Consider the following 18,672-nt stretch of genomic DNA (forward strand, 5'->3'; position numbering starts at 1 on the left):
ACAGCATTATTTCTTGGGGTTTTTGTTTTTGTTGTTGTTTTTGACTATGCAGAATGGTTTTGTATACAAAGATGCATAACTTAGTTTATTGAAGCTGAATTTTCCATGGAAATTATCCAGTGCTCTGCCAATTCACAGGCACTTTATCTGACAGTCTTTCTTCCCCCAGATAATGGCTGGCAGCAACCCACAGCATGGAGGTTATATGCTGCACTTTTGAAAAAGTCTTGAATGGAGCCATTGTTCCCCTGAGATGGTCTGTGTATTGCACTGAACAGAGAAAGCAGGGTGTAAAAAAGGCACCTTGTGTGCAACTGTTGGCGAGGTTGGGGAATGAATTAAAATCTCCAGAAAGTCTGGGCAGTGCTGTTCAGAGGAGCAATGAACCCTCTGGAAGCACTGTTAGCTCAGACATTCCAATGCGGTGAGGCAGCCTCAGGGACACAGCTCCCTCCAGTCTCATTTAGAGAGGGAGCAAGGGGGCGAGCAAAGGACATTGATCTGGACCTGCTCTCTTTGCAAAGATTTAGGGAAGGCGCCCTTTTCCAAGGATGGGGTGACGCTGATTATCACACTCAGATAACTTTCCTGCCCAACAGATCTAGACTTGCCTTGGTTATTAACGGTGCAATGACTCATTTGGAGGATTCAATGTTAACTGCTTGTGCATCCACCAGTTTGTAACAATCTAATTTCCATGTGCCGAATTAAAAAAATAATACAAGACTTTGGGGGCTCCAGGTGACTGATGATGTTTGATATTACTAGATTCATTAAATGCATTATAAAACCATAATATATACTGTATATTAAATAAATAGCCTACTGTTTATTGTCAGTGATGCTTCCTTTTTCCTGGCTCCTCCATTCACCTGTCCAGGATGTGGAGGCTCGGGGACTGCAGTAAATGACCGCTCCTGATTGCTCTAGCCCTAAGATCTCAAGCTCTTAATGAACCAAGAATTTCCTCAAAGCCCTCTGCAGAGACCTTTCTGAAACCAGCTCTCAAGGGAGGAGGTAATGTTGATTTTCATTAAAATCCTAGTGGTGAGAGAACAGCAAAACAGTTTAAGGACCAGGCTGGCATAGTTTTTTTATAGGCAGAATTCTTTGGTGCCCTCCTGTGCATTCTTGCTCCAACCTTTCTTGCCCTGGAGGATAAAAGGAGGGGAGGTCACTTTTAAGAGCGATCTGAATGAAAGGGTCAAACTTGAGCAGATGGAAAGTGTGTGGGAGGAGGTGGTGATGCTCCAGGCAGAGGCTCAGCCTAAGCACAGGTACAGAGTTGGAGTAGGAGAGACTTCACCAGTGGGTGGTCCATATTAACTAGGACATGTTGGGTTCCTACAGTCGGGGGGTTAATTTGGAAGGCAGTAGGGAGCCAATGAAGGTTTCTGTGTAGATTGAAGTTGTAGAAGAGGAAGAATAATATGGCTGTAGTGTGAAGGATGATTCAGTCCAAAGAGAGGACATATGGGACGGGAGATGGGCCACAGGAATTGGTCGCAATTGAATGTAGGAGGGGGGCTCAGACCTATGGTAGGGTCATTCGGCCATTAGAATAGATAAAGAGGGAGGAGGAATAGATTTAGGGGAAAAGGAGAAGGATGATGATTTGATTTTTCTTCATGTCCCTGGCTCTCCTAAGACTGCCAACTGCGTGTAAAAACTGCCCCAGCGGCTAGGGAAGGCTCGTTGCAGAGCCTGTAGTTTCTGGCAGCTGCGAACATCTTGTTTGCTTCGGCAATGTAAGAGCGCTGCATTGGAGTCTGCAGACCTAGGTGGCCACCATTAGTAGCAAAAGGAGTATCTCCAGAGCCTAGCACAACGCTGGGCACATCATGGGGCTCAATAAATATTTGTTAAATGAATGAATGACCGAATGGATTCGAGACTTGGCGCTGCCATTTACTAGAGTAACCTTGCTCAAGTAATCTAACTGCAGGAGCCTCAGTTTCCATGTCTGTCAACCAGGGATGGTCCCCTGGGGGTAGGTGTGGGATTCAATTCCCGCGGCCTGAGGTTCCCGCCCTCCCCGGAGCCCGGGGACCCGGCCTTGCTCTCGCCAGCTCCCGCCTGGGCCTGGGTGCAGGCTGGCTCCCGGGGGCTGAGGCGGGGCGGGGCGGGGGTCGCGCTGCCGGCGGCGGCCAGGCGGGGGTGGCGGCCGGATCCGCCCCTCGCACCCGCCTTCTCCGCGCGGCCCGAGGCCGGGGGCGGGCCCGCCTCAGGCCGCTCCCCCCGCCGCCCGGCGGCCCGCGGCGGCGCTCGCGGCCTCTCACCCGGGGCGGGCGAGTTCTGGGAAAGCCCGGCCCAGGGCGGGGGCCCCGCTGCCGCCCGCGCCGCCGTCCGGGCAGCGCGCAGAGCTCGGCGGGCGCGCAGCGAGGGAGCGGCGCCCGGCGGGGGCGCACACGGTGCCGCGGGGCGGGCGGCGGAGCCCGGCGGGCTCGCGGGGCGGGAGCGGCGGCGGGCGGCGCGTCCCGGGCTCTGCCTCCCGGGCACTTGCCTGGGTCCTGCGCGCTCCTGGCATCCGCCCTGCCGCTGACACACGGTAGCGGGGACGCCCGACGCCTCTAGCGACAGGCGCGTCCCAGAGGGACGCCGCACTTGGGGACTCCGGCGCGACTGGCCAGACGAGGAGAGGTGAGGAAGCGGCTCTGTCGCTTGGGGGCTTGGAGAAGGGGAGAGATGGGCTTTTTTCTTTTTTTTTCCTTAAAAAAAAAAAAAATCTCTGAATCTAGTAGATCCGCCAAGGGCAGCAGCCTAACACCGCGTACCTGGCACACGAATCCTCCCTCCCCCCCACCCCCCAGGGGAGAACTGAGGCAGGCGACTCCAGAGGGAATGCAGGCCAGCCATCACATGGGCTGGAGAACACCCTGTAAGTGCTTCCTTCTCTCCTTCAGATGTTTGCCTCGGGTCCCCACTTCATTTTGTGTGGAGGTGGTCAGTACAAAGAAGAAAAATATAAGCTCTTTTTGTGGCAGTATCTCGCAACAGTATTTCAAGGAAGGTGCTCAAGAGATTATTCCTGGAGAGATTTATCTACATCAAGTCCTAGAAAATACAATATTGGACCTGGCCCCACTTTAGTAATTAGCAGAATGGCTACGTCTTTTTTTCTGCAAGTCTTCTAATGCTGTAGTAACGAATAACCTAGAGCTCGAAGTCTTCCCTCGTGGCTAATGTTAAACGCACAGTGTAGATTTATGTTTTTCCCCCTTTGCCCGGTATTTAAGCCATGAGACCCTTGGTTCAACTGACTCAACCAATTATTCTGTGTAAGAAAGATTCATCATTTAAAGATTTATCGGCATCAGCGTCGTTTTAGTTAGCTTCCTGAATAGATGTCAATAGGATTCACTTCATGGAAAAGTTTTATTTGCACACGGTTCATAATTTTAGTTGCATTGTGCGCAATTTGCTGGTAGGACATTTAGATCCTTGCGAGATTAGTGCGTTTCCATGGGTTTCTTATAGGAACCCCTGGTAGGGATAGGGTGGGGCTGCTGCCACCGAAAGCACACAGCGGAGGCCAAGAATACTGGACCCCATTAAGGAGAATTTTGTCTTGGGAGGTGGATGCAGGTGACGCCATAGATTCCTATACAGGGGCCCAGTTGTCATTTGGAGAGAAGGGGAAGTAAACTATCTTTGGATGCTGTTTTCAGCCATGTCTTCCGAAATACTTTCTGAAGAATGCCTGACGATGGCTGTCATCTAGAACATTCTTTCCTCTTCCCGATGACCCTTCCTTCTGCGTTTTCACCACTCTAAATCCTAACCATCCTTCAAACTGAATTTTGTTGCTTCTCTGATGCCTCAGCCCCAAATAGTCAGCCTTCCCCAGCTCTGATGCCTGCAGTGTTTTACCTTCCCGGCCTTTCTCCTCTCTGCCTTCTATGAGTTATGTAGATGTCTTATTTTCTCTACTGAAGGCATTTACTGTGGCTTGCTTAGTACAGTGCTTGCACCTAGAAGGCCCTCTAGAAATAATTGTGGGCCATTGTTAAATGTTAAGACTTTGGTTCTTCGACACAGACCTCTACTTTGGAGGAGATAATATAACTGAAAGGATTTAGAGAAAAACATAATATTTACCATTCACATTGTCCTCCATTTACAGCACCACAGGGGAGATTTTCTTTATACCCAGGAGCCATGCATAATAATCATCTTTGGTCCATGCCTTGGAACCAAGTAAGAGGTGAGATTGAGCTGGAGGGACATTCTTCCAGTCCTTCTAGTAACATTAGCTTCTTGGATGTGCTCCAAGGTTGACCTGTGTCATTAAAAATTCCATGCTCAAGTGGGTTGTGGTGAAGCTAGATTCCAACGAAGGTGGTTGTTTTTCTTTTCCTATTTGCAACCGTTCTTAGTCACAGTCTTCTCTGGGCTTTTGTTGTATACTTTAAAAAATTCATTTGATGTGCAATTTGTTACCTACAAATTTCTAAATGAATAAAGGAAGATTGAAAAGAATTGTGCGTGATGGATCAGTTTTCTGCAGCAGAGAGCAGGGAATGTTTCCCATGCCTGGGCAAGAGGAGGTGTTTGCACAGAGCCAGCCTGCTCTGCACGTGTGTGTGTTGGCAGTCCTTGCCTTTCACACACCTGGCTGGCAAGCAGCCTATTTAGGACAACAACTGCTTCAGTCCGGGCTCCTTTTCTCTGCCTTGGCTACCTCTGCTGGGGAGGAGGATTGGTCCAGGGGAACACAACAATTCAGAGCTTCTGAGTTCAGAAGGAGAAGCAGAGAAGCAGCCAGAAAAAATCAGTAACAGCTTAGAGTGTGAATCTGGTTGATCAAGTTGCTTTTCTCCTGACATGTGGTTGGGATCTTTGGCATTGAGCAAGTGGGCATTTGGTTGGGGAGAGGGAAGGCAGGTGATTGGGGAGCATGAGACTTCTGGAGAAGGATGAGAGGTATTGATGGGGGCTTAGGAAAGCATGTGGCCCTGTTACATGGGGTCCCCAAGAGGAGAGTTGGAGATGAGGGAGTGGGGAGTAGAGAAAGGAGATACCAAAGATGCACTTTGCCATGGACCAACCACAGGGCCTAGAAAGGAAGAGAAAACTCTTTCCGGCATCCTTTGGTCCTCTCTGCTCCCAGGGTACAGAACTCAGGCTTGTTTTTATTAATGCTGTAATTCATCTGTGTTATGGCTTAAACGGGTTTTCATGGACCAGATTGGGAACTTAGCCCTCTATAGGTGTGCTGTCCAGTATGGTAGCCACAAGCCACATATGGCTGTTTGCATTTAAATTTAAATTAGTTAGTATTAAATGGAATTAACTAGCCACATTTCAAGTGCTCAATAGCTACATGCGTGTGGTTGCTACCATACTAGACAATGAAGATATAGAATATTTCCATCGTTTCAGAAAGTCCTGCCCTGGAATATTGTTCTAAAGGGTTAACGCCTATTAATCTCCCAGGTACTGATTTCCAAACCAAATTTATTCATAAATTAAAATTTTACTGTTTGTAGTCTCCTAGCAAGTCTGAAAATAGATTAATAGATGAAAGTAATAGTGTAGGTTGTTACATAGTGCTTACTACATGCCAGGCAGTGTTCTAAGTGCTTACATCTATTAACTCGTTTAATCCTCAGAACAACATTAGGCAGGAAGTGCCAGAGATCTGTTATCCCTTAGCTGCAATTCCAAAATCAAAAGTGCTCTGAAAGCTGTGGTTTTCATAAGTTTGGCTACAAAACTTGGTCTGAACTGACTTGAGGTTATTATAGTCTTTATTTTTCTCACCTGGTGAGAACTATTCATACATTTTTACTTCAGAAATAATGGACGTGTTTGTTTGCTGCAGACCCCACTGACAGTGTTATGTAACGTATGGCATACGTACTGTCTTGCCATTACAAAAGCCAAAAAACTTCTGAATCAAAGTTGGCTCCTCAGATTTTGGATAAGGAAGTATGGACCTCCATTATGGTGCCAGTTTTGAGGATGGGAAAACTGAGGAACTGAAAGGTTAAGTAACTTAGATAAAGTCACAGCAGGAAAGTGCCAGAGCCAGGATTCAGTCAGAGCAGACAGGCTCCAGAATCCATTCCCTTGACTACTGTGCCATCCTCCCTTAGCCTCTGGGCTCATCACCCAAATGACTGGCTCTTTCTCAGCTGGGTCAAACCAAATAGCTTTTACTCAGCTCATTAGAAAGTTTCAGGTAGGGCTATGGCTGAATTGTTTAGCAGTTGAGATTTTGAAATGCTATTGCCAGTTAAACCACCTTGATAGGCATGCTTAGCAGTTGTTCAGCCTGCCTCTTTCCAAACTTTGTGCCAATCATACTTGGTTTTGAGCTGTTTGCTGTGTAAGAACTGGTAGGAAAAGAGTTGTTCATCGTGGGCCCTGGTAAACCCACTGGGCCTTTGTTGAAACCTGTGGTACATGGGTGCTCATATACTCATAACTGTTGTGGGGTAGAAGGCAGGGGATGGTTTGATCCTGGTGTATACTGACTGTTGAGCCATGGGTGGGGCCATTCTGGTGGCTTCAGAGGGTCTGGATCAATCTGACTCAGTTGAAATTCTCTCCAGGGCATACTGCAAGTTCCTCTTTTCTTTTGGGAGGGCAATGGGAACTGCAAGACTGGTCTGGGATCAAGACAGATTTTTCACTTTCCCACCTCAAGTAGTGGCAAGCCTAACTGGTCTCTTCTTGGCTTTTTGGTTCAAACCTGCGTTTGAAGAAGTTCTTGAATAACCACAGGTTTCTCTTTTAAGTATGAGAAAATGTTCTGGATGCTCTGCCATCTCTGCAGACCTTTTAGTATGGGCTCTGCAGGACCCCCGTCTCTCTGTATCCAGGGAGCATGCATACCTCTTGTGGCATAGTCTTTGAGGCCCCCATAGTCATGGTGCCCCCCAGTTATAATTGCTTAAGGTGTAGGGACAAGGCACTCTATTGTTCAAATACAAACATACCTGGGTTTATGTAGGCTTTTCCTACTAGCTGTACAACCTTAGACAAGCAATTAACCTTTATGTAAGATAGTAATTTTACAGGGGTTAACCTTTATGTAAGATAGTAATGAGGCCCGAATATAATTCACCTAAAGCATTTTGCATAGTGCCAGACACATAGTCCATGCTCAAAAAGTTAGCTACTAATAGTGTAGTTTTTTTCCCTCGGGGCCTACCTAAGTCTTGCCAGTCTGCAATTTTAGGCTTGGGAGAGGCATGTGTGGCAGGCTGAATACAGTCATGCGTCGCATAACGACATTTCAGTCAACGACAGTCTGCTTACACGATGGTGGTCCCATAAGGTTAGTACCATATAGCCTAGGCGTGTAATAGGCTATACCATATAGGTTTGTGTAAGTATACGCTATGATGTTCACACAATGACAAAATTGCATAACAACTCATTTCTCAGAACGTATCCCTTATCCCTCATTAAGCAATGCGTGACCATAATGTCAGTGGCCTCCCAAAGGTGCCCAAGTCTTAATTCCTGGAACCTGTAAATATGTTACTTTACATGACAAAAAGTAGATGTACAGATGTGATTAAATTAAAGATTTTGAGATAAGGTTATCCTGGATTATCTGGGTGGGCTCAGTCTAATCACAAGGGCCCTTATGAGAGAAAGGCAAGAGGAGCAGAGTCTCTAGTAGGAGGAAGGGGTAATGTGAGGAAGGGAACACGAGCCAAGGAATGCAGGCCGCCTCTAGAAGCTGGAAAAGGCGAGAAAACAGATTCTTCCCTAGAGACTCCAGAAGGCATGCAGCTCCGCTGACCTGTTTTAGACTTCTGACCTCCAGAACTGTAAGATAACAAAATTGTACTGTTTAAGCCACTAAGTTTGTGGCAATTTGTTGTAGCAGCAATAGGAAACTAATACGGTGTGGAAGAGGAAAAAGCAAGTGATCAGGAGTGGAATGAAAGCCGTCGATATAAGAGAATAACAGTCAGCGTTTAGTGCGAACTTTGCTAGATACTGTTCTAAGTACTTTATATCTATTAAGCTGTCATCCTCACACAACCTTTTGAGGTAGGTATTTTTATTTGCAAATCACAGAAGAGGAAACTGAGGTACTGAGAGGTCGAGTAACTTGCCCAAGTTTACACAGCTAGAACAGGGTAGAGCCGGCATGTGAATCCAAGCAGTCTGGCCCTCTTAACTGTTAGCCACACTACTCCCCAAAGCAGGCATTTCTGTCTGCTAAGTCTTGACAGTATCACACCGCTGAATGGTATGTTACTATATGAAAGGAAAAGGCGGTATTTGAATCAGCGAGAAAGAGGGCGATGTAGTTTCCCCCTCCAAAAAAAAAAACCTGGTATTGAAGTACTTGGTAAGTTTTTGCTATTCCTATCTCATATAATATGTGTGGACAGCTTAAAGCTGGAGGACGCTGGCTCTGGGAGCAGTTCCTGTGCTGGCCTCCCGCTCATGCTCCCACCTCTGTTCCTACAGCAGCGTTGCTCTCTCACCACAGACCGCTGGCCCTGGCGCCCTGTTGGCTCTGCTTCCCACCTCTGCCTGTTTATTGGGTTTGCCTCATTCCTGCCTCTCTGCTCCAGCCCTGAATTCCACCTCCTTTTGGCCCCTCAAATACTCAAACTTGAGATGGTTAGAGTCAGGGCCCGGATTGTGAGGTACCTCAGTGGCTGCTGGTCGGGGGGCATTTTTGCCATTTTCCTTTGGTTTAGCTAGCTGTTGTTGGCTTTCTAGCTGTGCCTCTTTTGTCTCTCCAGCACATAATTCAGAGTGATATTGGTTTGGACCAGTGGTTTTCAAGCTGTGTTCCAGGAGTGTTTGGGGCCTCTGCCAGGTGAGAAGATGGCAGGAGATGAAGATCTCAGCCCTTCTGCCATGCGGCCCAGCTCTTATGCATACTGTATATTGGGCGTCTGCCTGAGATTTGGCGTGAGAAGGGTATTCTATTGCTGGAAAGACGAAAAGAGAGGAGTTTGAGAAGAACTAAACCCAAAGTCAAGGCACTATATGTATGATCTTTAGCCTAAAGACTCAGATGTGCAAAAAATTTAACTCTGTATTTTCTCTAGTTGTGTTTCACAAGTTTGGGATCTGGAGCCAGGTTGCTTAGATTTGTTTACATCCTGGCTTCACTACTTATATACAATCTGTATGACCTTGTGCAAAATACTTGGCCTATGGAGGCCTAAACTTCCATATCTACATAATGGGAGGGGAAATAGTAGTACCTACCTAATAAATGAGATAATTCATGTAAAGGGCTCAGAGCAGTGCCTGAAAAAAAATAAGAATTCAGCAAACACCAGCTGTGATGGTCATTTTTATTATTACTGAGTCTCCCCATGGAGGGGCAGAAGAATCTAGCCTCATTTTTGCACAGGTCTCTGCTCTCCTGTGGTGCTGTGGCTGGGGGTCTTGCTTCCATTACCCCTGTCTCTTTGGCTGGTTGCCGCTGAAATGCTCATCATCCCTGACCACAGGTGACTTTAGATGCAGTGACACAGGGCTGCTTCTCATAGGTGCAGCAGCTCGGTCTCCATGAGTTGTCCGTGGTCTCAGTGTCTTCCGCCAGGAAGCAGGGTCCCTTCTGCTTTCAGGACCTGCAGGGCATTTCTCCTTTCCTCCTCTGCCCGCCAGCTGTGGGGGCTGGGATGGGGACAGAGGGAAACTGCTGTCTCCTCCCTGCTTCTTCTCCGAGACATTTGGTCTATAATACAGACCTAATACTCTTGAATCCCTTCCCCTCTACCCTTAGGGCTTAAGAAAATAGAACAAAATATAAATATACACCGGGTGGCTAAGCTTGACAAGGTTATTGGTCAAACAGTGCTGGCCAGTGCCAGTATCGGCTTAGTGGTGGCATTGCTGCTGGCTCTGTGGAGTGATCTGCTAAGTGGTGGCTCCAATGAAATGTGCTCCACTTATAAAAATACTGGAAGGTCTCCTTCATAGGGGCTGATTGTGTGTATACACAAGTCCAGAGTGATAACAAAACACAGCAAGCGTGTATGTATTTTTATTGCTTTGTATGAACAGCTACATTATAATAATAAAACAGTAAGGCCACTATAATTCAGAATTAAGGAAGAGGCAGAAGCAAGGAGAAACTCTGTTTTGATGACTTCATTTTAGGTTTAAACTATATAATATCACTGAATATGGAAAATCCAGAGAATGGAAAAAAAAATCATTGGGAAAAACACATGTGACCAAGTGCGTACTACACACATCTGGGATTATAATATCATGTAACACAGTTTAATTTGGATATCACTGGAGTTGGTTCAAGTGACTGTCATTTCTAAAGAAAGTTTCAATTCCTTTGTTATTATTAATAACACGAACCCAGATTTCATTGATGAACGTATTTTCACCTATGAAAAATTTGCCTCGAAGGACTGAAGCTCTCTCTAGTAGTCTGGTTTGTCGATCTCAGAGAGGTGGATAAAATTCACAAAAGTTAAATACTTTTGGCATGAAATTGTATTCCTTTTTTCCCCTGAAAGGCAGAATGAATTTGGATGACAGGGCAGAGCATGAGCCTCACTTGGTCTGCAGTTTTGTTAACTGCTGGGGTCTGAGCAGATTCAGATCCACTTCTCTGCTACTCAGCAGGCTAATTAGTCTGTAACTCATCCTGGTTTACTGTGTTTGAGGTTTTTCTGTCATCATGCCTCCAGGCATGGTTTTATTTTTATTTTTATTTATTTATTTATTTTTGAGAAACACTGGCCCTGAGCTAACATCTGTTGCCAATCTTCCTCCTTTTTTCCCTTTTTCTCCCCACAGCCCCAGTAGATAGCTGTATGTCAGAGTCGTACATCCTTCTAATTGGTGTATGTGGGACGCCGCCTCAGCATGGCTTGATGAGCAGTGAATAGGTCCGCGCCCAGGATCCCAACCGGCCAACCCCTGGCCGCCTAAGTGGAGCCTGCGAACTTAACTGCTTCGCCACTGGGCTGGCCCCTCGGCGTGGTTTTAAAACTCACAATGGGAGAGATTGGAAAGCTCGAGGCAGTTGTGAAAGAAATATGCTCAATTAGTATTTGAAATTAAGAGAGGAAGGCAAGAACTTCTTGAGCTATGCATAGACTCTATATAAATTTATAAAAAGAGGGGCTAGCCCTGTGGCCTAGTGGTTAAGTTCCATGCACTCCGCTTTGGCAGCCTGGGTTCGGTTCCTGGGCCTGGAAGCGTACCACAGCCATGCTGTGGTGGCGGCTCACATACAAAAAGAGGAAGATTGGCAGCAGCTGTTAGCTCAGGGAGAATCTTCCTCAGCAAAAGAAAAAAAAAATTGACAAAAAGAACTACAAAAAGTGAGTTTCCCAAGCCATCAGTGCAACATGGCAGACAACCTTGTGGGTTCTCCTGTGACATCTCCTGGATCTGGGTTTTTGACTGCCCTGTGCTGACTGAGAAGGGGCCAGGCCCACCAAGGCCAAGTCACAGGATGGCTGATGACAGGTGATGTGCGTTCCCAACTCAGGCAGGCAAGCCCAGATCAAATTAGTTACAGAGGGTAACGGAGTGTGCTCGCTTCTAGGCATGCTGCGTATGGCTAGTGAGTTATCACTCTCTAAGCAGCCATGTCTAAAGTATGTCATCTATTTAGGAGATATTAGTTTAAAAAAAGAGACTGTTTAATCTGAAATAATTTTATTTTAACAACTAAAATTCTGTCTTTTAATTATTAATGAAGACATTATGCATCTGTTTATGATTTATTTATTACTTTACTTTTTTATTATATGCTGTGTCATCTAATAGTGAAAATTGAGGGCTAGAAAGGAGGGGTTCCGAGCATTCCTCTTTGGCTTTTAGAGCTGAAGGAACTGGTCTCCAGAGAGACCCAAGGATTTGACCAAAGCCGCCTAGCTGGGGAGCGGCAGAACTGGGGCTTTCGTTTGCTTCAAACAAAATTGAGATCATACTGTAGATGTATAACACACAATTTTGGATCCCGGATTCTTTGCTTAACATTCCATCATTAAGATGTTCCCATGCCATTAAGTGTTTCCAAACCTTGATTTCAGTGGCTGGGTCTTATTCTATCATGTGGTCCTGTGGAGGGCTGACCCATTCTCCTATTGTTGGACATTTAGTTGTTGATCCTTGATGGTTTTCTATTTAAATAACTTTCCATTGTCCAGGTCTCTAATTCTTTCTTCAGCACAGAGTCCTAGAAGTGGAATTACTAGGTCAAAGTGGAGAACTTTTTTTAAAAGCTCCCAATGTGTACTGCCAAATGCTCTCCAAAAAGATTGAACCAATTTGCACTTCTACTCGTAATGTACTGGAGTGGTCTTTCCAGGGCTATGTCAGTGAGAGATACCAGTTTTGTGGTATCTCTCATTTTTTTTTCTTCATATTTGCCAGTTCGATAAACAAAACTTGGTATTTCATCATTTGGATATGTACTTCTTTGATTACTGGAAAGGAAAAACATTTCTTTATATTTATCATCAATATACTTTCTCTTGGTTAATTTTTTTCCAGTTACTTTATTGAGGTCATATTGGTTTATAACATTGGGTAATTTCAAGTATACATTATTATATGTCAGTTTCTGTATAGACTGCATTGTGCTCACCATCTCTTGGTTAATTATTTAATGATATTCTTTGCCCATTTGTGTTTGTATTTTTTTTTTTTTTTTTTTTTTTTTTTTTTTTTTTTTTTTTTTTTTGTGAGGAGATCAGCCCTGAGCTAACATCCGCCAATCCTCCTCCTTTTTTGCTGAGGAAGACGGCCCTGGGCTAACATCGGTGCCCATCTTCCTCCACTTTATATGGGACGCCGCCACAGCATGGCTTACCAAGCAGTGCGTCGGTGCGCGCCCGGGATCCGAACCAGCGAACCCCGGGCCGCCGCAGCGGAGCGCGCGCACTTAACCACTTGCGCCACCGGGCCGGCCCCCAAAAGAACTTTTTTTTTTTTTTTTTTTTTTTTTTTGTGAGGAGATCAGCCCTGAGCTAACATCCGCCAATCCTCCTCTTTTTTTTTTGCTGAGGAAGACGGCCCTGGGCTAACATCTGTGCCTGTCTTCCTCCACTTTATATGGGACGCCGCCACAGCATGGCTTACCAAGCAGTGCGTCGGTGCGCGCCCGGGATCCGAACCAGCGAACCCCGGGCCGCCGCAGCGGAGCGCGCGCACTTAACCGCTTGCGCCACCGGGCCGGCCCCTTGTGTTTGTATTTTTTACTTGAGACTTCTCTTTTTTTTTTAAGTGTATCGAAGTCATATTGGCTTATAACATTGTGATGATTAAGAATATAATATCCCTTTATCATATATTTTTGCAAGTATTTTCCTGTCTGTCATTTGATGCTATTTTTTCAACTAGTATTTTTTTCTGATTACAAAATACTATAAGTTAATTTTGAATAATTTGGGAAATAGAGAAAAGCACAATAAAAGAAAAGTCCAAAAGCACCTGCAGTTCTACCATCGAGAGTAATTACTAACATTTGGTGCATGGCGTTCTAGGGTTTTTTGTTTGTTTGTTTGTTTTTTCCCAAATTGAAATCATGCTTTCATGTTTTATAATTTGCTTTTTCACCTAACTTTATTAATCATAATTAAGCAGATTGTGTTTATCCCTACTGTGGGATACTATATACACATATTAATGAAATATCATGTTTTTGAAATGTTTATCATGTTTTTTTAACATACAGAAGATTGTAATTTCTGTATGGCCAGATAGGTCTGTGTCCTTCCTAATTTCCATGGTCTTTAAATTTGTAGTCTTCATCTACTTTCTGTGATTGACTATACTTTTTGGCATTTTAGACTTGTAGTTAATTCAGCTTTTCATTTGGAATCAGTTTTTTGTACATATTATGAGTTGAAAACCTAACCTGTTTTCTAAATACTTAATTAATTTTTCTTAGTAATATATTTATTTTCATATATATATTTATATTCCTTATATAATTTCCTTACACAATATATTTATTGGATAATCCTAGACAATTCCTAATCACATTTTGTGTATCCTAAAGTCAATTTTAGGCCTAAGCTATCTTATGTAAATTCTTGAATGAGTACCACATTGTTTTAGTTATGTTAGCCTTATAAATATATATTAATATCACATAGAACAAGTTCTCTTTCATTATGATTATTCAAATTTTCCTTATTTTTTGTTGCTCATTCTTGCAAATTAAATTTTGAGACATTTTGTCAAAAATCTCAAAAATTCTTTGAGATTTTGATTGGGATTATAATAAACTATACATTAATTCAGGAAGAATTAATATGTTTACGGTATTCAGTCTTTCCATACTGATATGTTTCTTGGTTTACTCAAATGCTTTTATATCTCTCAGTTAAGTTTTGTAGTAGTCTTTATATTAATCATATATTTCTTACTTAATTTAAAAAAATGTTTTATGTTTTTTACTTTATCAACTTAATTTTTTACCTGATTATGCTGGGCTTTCTAGGTAGAGAATTATATATCCATAAATAATGATTGTTTCTCTCTTAAATCAGAAATTCCAGAATATAAATAACTAAGAGTGAGGATAATAAACTTCTTTATTTTATTCCTGATTTTAATGGAAATGCTTTTCATATTCACAAGTATCATGTTGGCTTTTCGTTTAAAATAGTTTAAATCATTTTGAGGAAGTAGTTTTATATTCATTGATGTTTTAAAAAATGAAAGGAAGTTGAATTTTGTCAAATGCCAAAAAGGTAATCTTTGAGATGACTGTATGCTTTTTCCACATTTGACCTACTGATGTGTTAATTATGCTAACAAATTTCCTATGATTAAACCATGTTTGCAATCTTGTTGTGGCAGTTTATTATCATTGTGTTAGTGAATTGTATCTCTAAAATAGAGGTTAATCTAGAACCCATTTAGATTTTACTTTGGAATTTTTTTCGTTAGCTTTATTTTAGCCATGGTCATCAAAGGCTAGTATCGAAATTAGTTTGCTGCTCCTGACTGATTATGCATAGATTGAATTCCAGGAGACCCCCTGCACTTTCCTGAGAGTGACAGGGGCAGCTTCAGACGTGGTGAGAAGCTGGAGACACTGTTTATGTGGGAGAGAGTAAGGAGCATAAAGTGCCCACCATTCATTGGTTAAGTGGAGCCCTGCCTGTGAGATGAAAATGCATTGCGTTTTTTTTTAAACTAGGACACTCCCATTTCTTTGCTTTCCTCATAAGACAGGCAGAACTGGAACTCTACTATCAGAGGGTTAGGCACCACCCTTGAGGATCGCAGACACTGAATGTGGACCTCCTTTTCTGGAGTGATGGGATTTTAAGTAGCAGAGCAGCAAACCTTAAAGACAAGCTTGGGCCACATCATTGCCTTAGAATCTAGTAGTAGTCAAATTCAATGCCAAGTCTTAGTTTAGGTGAAAGGTTAAAAAAAAAAGTATTCCTAAGGTATATAGAAAGGAAGAGAGAAGAGAAAGCAGTTACAAAACTTAAAAATATTAAATGGGGGCCGGCCCAGTGGCTTAGCAGTTAAGGGCGCGCGCTCCGCTACTGGCGGCCCGGGTTCGGATCCCGGGCACGCACCGACACCCCGCTTCTCCGGCCGTGCTGAGGCCACGTCCTACGTACAGCAACTAGAAGGATGTGCATCTATGACATGCAACTATCTACTGGGGCCTTGGGGGAAAAAAAAAGGAGGAGGATTGGCAACAGATGTTAGCTCAGAGCCGGTTTTCCTCAGCAAAAAGAAGAGGATTAGCATGGATGTTAGCTCAGGGCTGATCTTTCTCACACACACACACACACAAAATTAAATGGCAAATACTTTGTGTGCATTTGACAGCTATAGAACTGAGAAACTGACTCAAAGATTTAGCTGCTGTGTGGATGTCTTTGGGAGAAGGTGAGGAGAATCTGAGCCTAGGAAGTAAGCAGGTGGTTGGTTGTCTCTTCACCTTAGCCTTCTTCACACTCTTGCTGCTTACTTGTCACCCCTCATTCCCTGTCTCCTTGCTTTTTTCTACAATTTTGTTTTTTCCCAACCTTGTTTTCTCATCCATTCAACACTCATACATTCAGCAGTCACTTTGAGTCACTCCTATGTGTCCAGCACTGTGCTGACTGATGGGGGCTGCTGAAGAGCAAGATCCCCGTGGCTACTGCCCACCTAGCTTACCTGAGTGAAGTGGTAACACAGGTGAGAACCTGACAATTTCTGTAATTTGTGAAACAAGATGTTACTAACTCTCTCCCTTTCTCAATATTGTAGACATTTGTTTATTTATGGAAGCATCATGAATGAGGAATCATTTATAAGCTGTAAAATTTGACAATATTTTGTTAAAGGGGCTTGGTTAAAATTCTGTGACTTGACTCATGGGAAAGAGGCTTTTATTGCTGCTACTTGGTGTTTTCTTGAGTAAAACATTTTCATCCTCATTTCTTCCCTTCTGAAGAAATTTCTTTTCAACTTGAAGAATTCTGGAAGCAAGGGCTGTTGGCACTGAAGGAGGCAGCACATTCCAAGGAATAGACTAGAATGTACAAGGAGAGGCAGCGAATGCTCACCTTGTGACCAGCTCTATTGAGGCAGAGGCTCAGGGGGAAACTTGGGAGAATGCCCAGGATGTTGGTTGCTTGTGTTGAGGAAGGCGTTCAGGTTCATCTGGAGTAACTAGTTCGCGTAAATGCTCTGCTATTGATTTACTGCTTTATTACACTTTTTGAAATTGAGTACCATTGGTTGCTGCTGTAAAGAGGGTGTTGACTGCATTCCTAATTTTATACCCAGGATTTACCATCAGAGATCTTTCAATCCAGTTAGGGAGACAGGGCACAAATACCTGAAATTTTCAATGTCCTTACCAAGAAATGGTTGAGTCCCAGGCCAGCTGTGAAGTGGCTTGAGTCCAGGAGGGGGAGCTCTGGGCTGGAGTTTTCTGGTACAGAGCCAGGTCTTGAAAGGCGCAGTGTGGCTTAATGGACAGGATGGAAAGGTATTCCTCCTTGGGAAGAGGAGAAGCAGTCTGTAGAAGCTTGTTCACAGGAGAGCATTCATTGGCCAGGTGGGCAGGGTCTCCTTTGAGGCATTCTCTTTCCTTGTTTACCCTACATATATGTTGGCGTTCCTTAGAGTAAATTCACCTCCATGAGTTGAGTTTCCCCTTTACCTCAATTGTTCCAGATCTTTCTGTGGCCCACTCCTCACTCCTGAGCTCCAGACCTGCATATCCAGCTACCTGTGTGACATATCCCCACAACTCGTGTCTCAAACTGAACTCAGTCTTTTCGCAAACCTATTTCTCCTATGTTCCCCGTCATAGTGAATAGAACCTTTATCCACCCACTTATCCAGACCAGAAACCTCAACTCTCTGAGGCCACCCTCTCTGAGTCTATGCTCTCTTAGCACTGGGAGCTTCTCCTTCCCAGTACTCACCACACTCTGCTACCTTCCATTTCAGTGTCTGTCTTTCCCAATAAAGCATATGCTCCATGAAGCCAGGGGCAGGGACTGTTGTCCCCGTTCACTTCTGTTATCTCCAGCCCCAGCACAACATTGAGCCTGTGACAAAGGTGCTCAATAAATACATGTTGATTGTATGAATTGAACTTCCTGTCCATTCTACCTCCTAAATATCTCTCTAGTCTGGCAGACCCCAGTTTGAAATCCACCTGTGCTGTTTACTAGTTGGGTAACCTTGATTGAGCTATTTTTTAAAAATTTATTTTGAGATAATTTTGATGTACAGATTAAGCTATTTTTAATCTCACTATGCATCAGTTTCTGAATCTGTAAAATGGACATAGTTATACCTCATAGGTTTGTGGCAGATTAAATGAAATAAAGCATGTAAAACGTTATTATGGTGTTTGACATGGGTATAGTCTCTACTGTTACAAAGGTGGGTTTGAAGCTAGATTGTGGAAGGCTATCAATGTGGATTAAGAAGTGTGTGCTTTATCTTTCAGAAGTTGGGGATCTGTGAAAGATTTCAACTGTGCAGCGAGCTCTGGAATAAACAGACATGGGCTCAAATAAAGACTCTACCACTTAATAGCTATGAGCCTTGTCACAAGTTACCTAGCCATTCTCAACCTCAGTTTTAAAATTAGGATAACAATACCTCGTACCAGGCATTGGTATAAGGTATAAATAAGACGGTATATGAAAAGCATCTGACATTAGTTTTGTTTTGTTTTGTTTTTTAAGTTACTTTCTTTCCTCCAGCGATAAGCTCTGGGTTCTCTTGGAAAGAGATCTGTAGTCCACAGGCTTGTCTTTGGCTCAGCCCAGTTTAACATTTTTGGCGTAAAGCCTTATTTCCCAAATTTGCAGATGACTCAAAGTTGGGAGGATAGCTAATACGGTAGGTGATGGAATGGAGCGCTCCAAGTGACCTCAACAGGCTGGAATGTTGGGCCTTCACCAAAAGGGAAGTCAGGCATCTAGCAGGTGGATCAAAGCAATCGGGCATGGAGACCATTTAGAAGGCGATTCCACTAGTCCGGGTGATGTATAGAAAAGATCTGAATTGGAGTGGTGTCAGTGGCAACAAAAGGGAGTTAACAGTTGGGAAGAACTTTTTAGAAAAATCACCAGAATATGGCAACTAACTGGGTGGGTGTGTGGATACAGAGGGCTGGAGATGACTGGGAAGTTTCCTTTCTGGGTTCCTAGGAAAAAAGAGGTGCCAGTGAGCAGGAAGGAAGAAGTTAGGCGGAAGAACTGAATTAGGGAAAGG

General features: G+C 43.9%; 1 protein-coding gene across 2 annotated transcripts in view; it reads left to right on the forward strand.

Annotated features, from left to right (window-relative positions):
• The first annotated feature begins 2,400 nt into the window (after nt 1-2,400).
• Nucleotides 2,401-18,672, forward strand: part of PLCE1 (phospholipase C epsilon 1) — a 323,176-nt gene continuing 306,904 nt past the window's right edge. For both annotated transcript variants that reach the window (XM_058543567.1, XM_058543568.1), the window contains exon 1: nt 2,401-2,640. The gene's annotated coding sequence lies outside the window, so the exon portion shown is untranslated. The remainder of the gene's footprint in view (nt 2,641-18,672) is intronic.

The sequence above is a fragment of the Diceros bicornis genome, chromosome 6 (assembly GCF_020826845.1).
Source record: "Diceros bicornis minor isolate mBicDic1 chromosome 6, mDicBic1.mat.cur, whole genome shotgun sequence".
Lineage (NCBI taxonomy): Eukaryota > Metazoa > Chordata > Mammalia > Perissodactyla > Rhinocerotidae > Diceros > Diceros bicornis.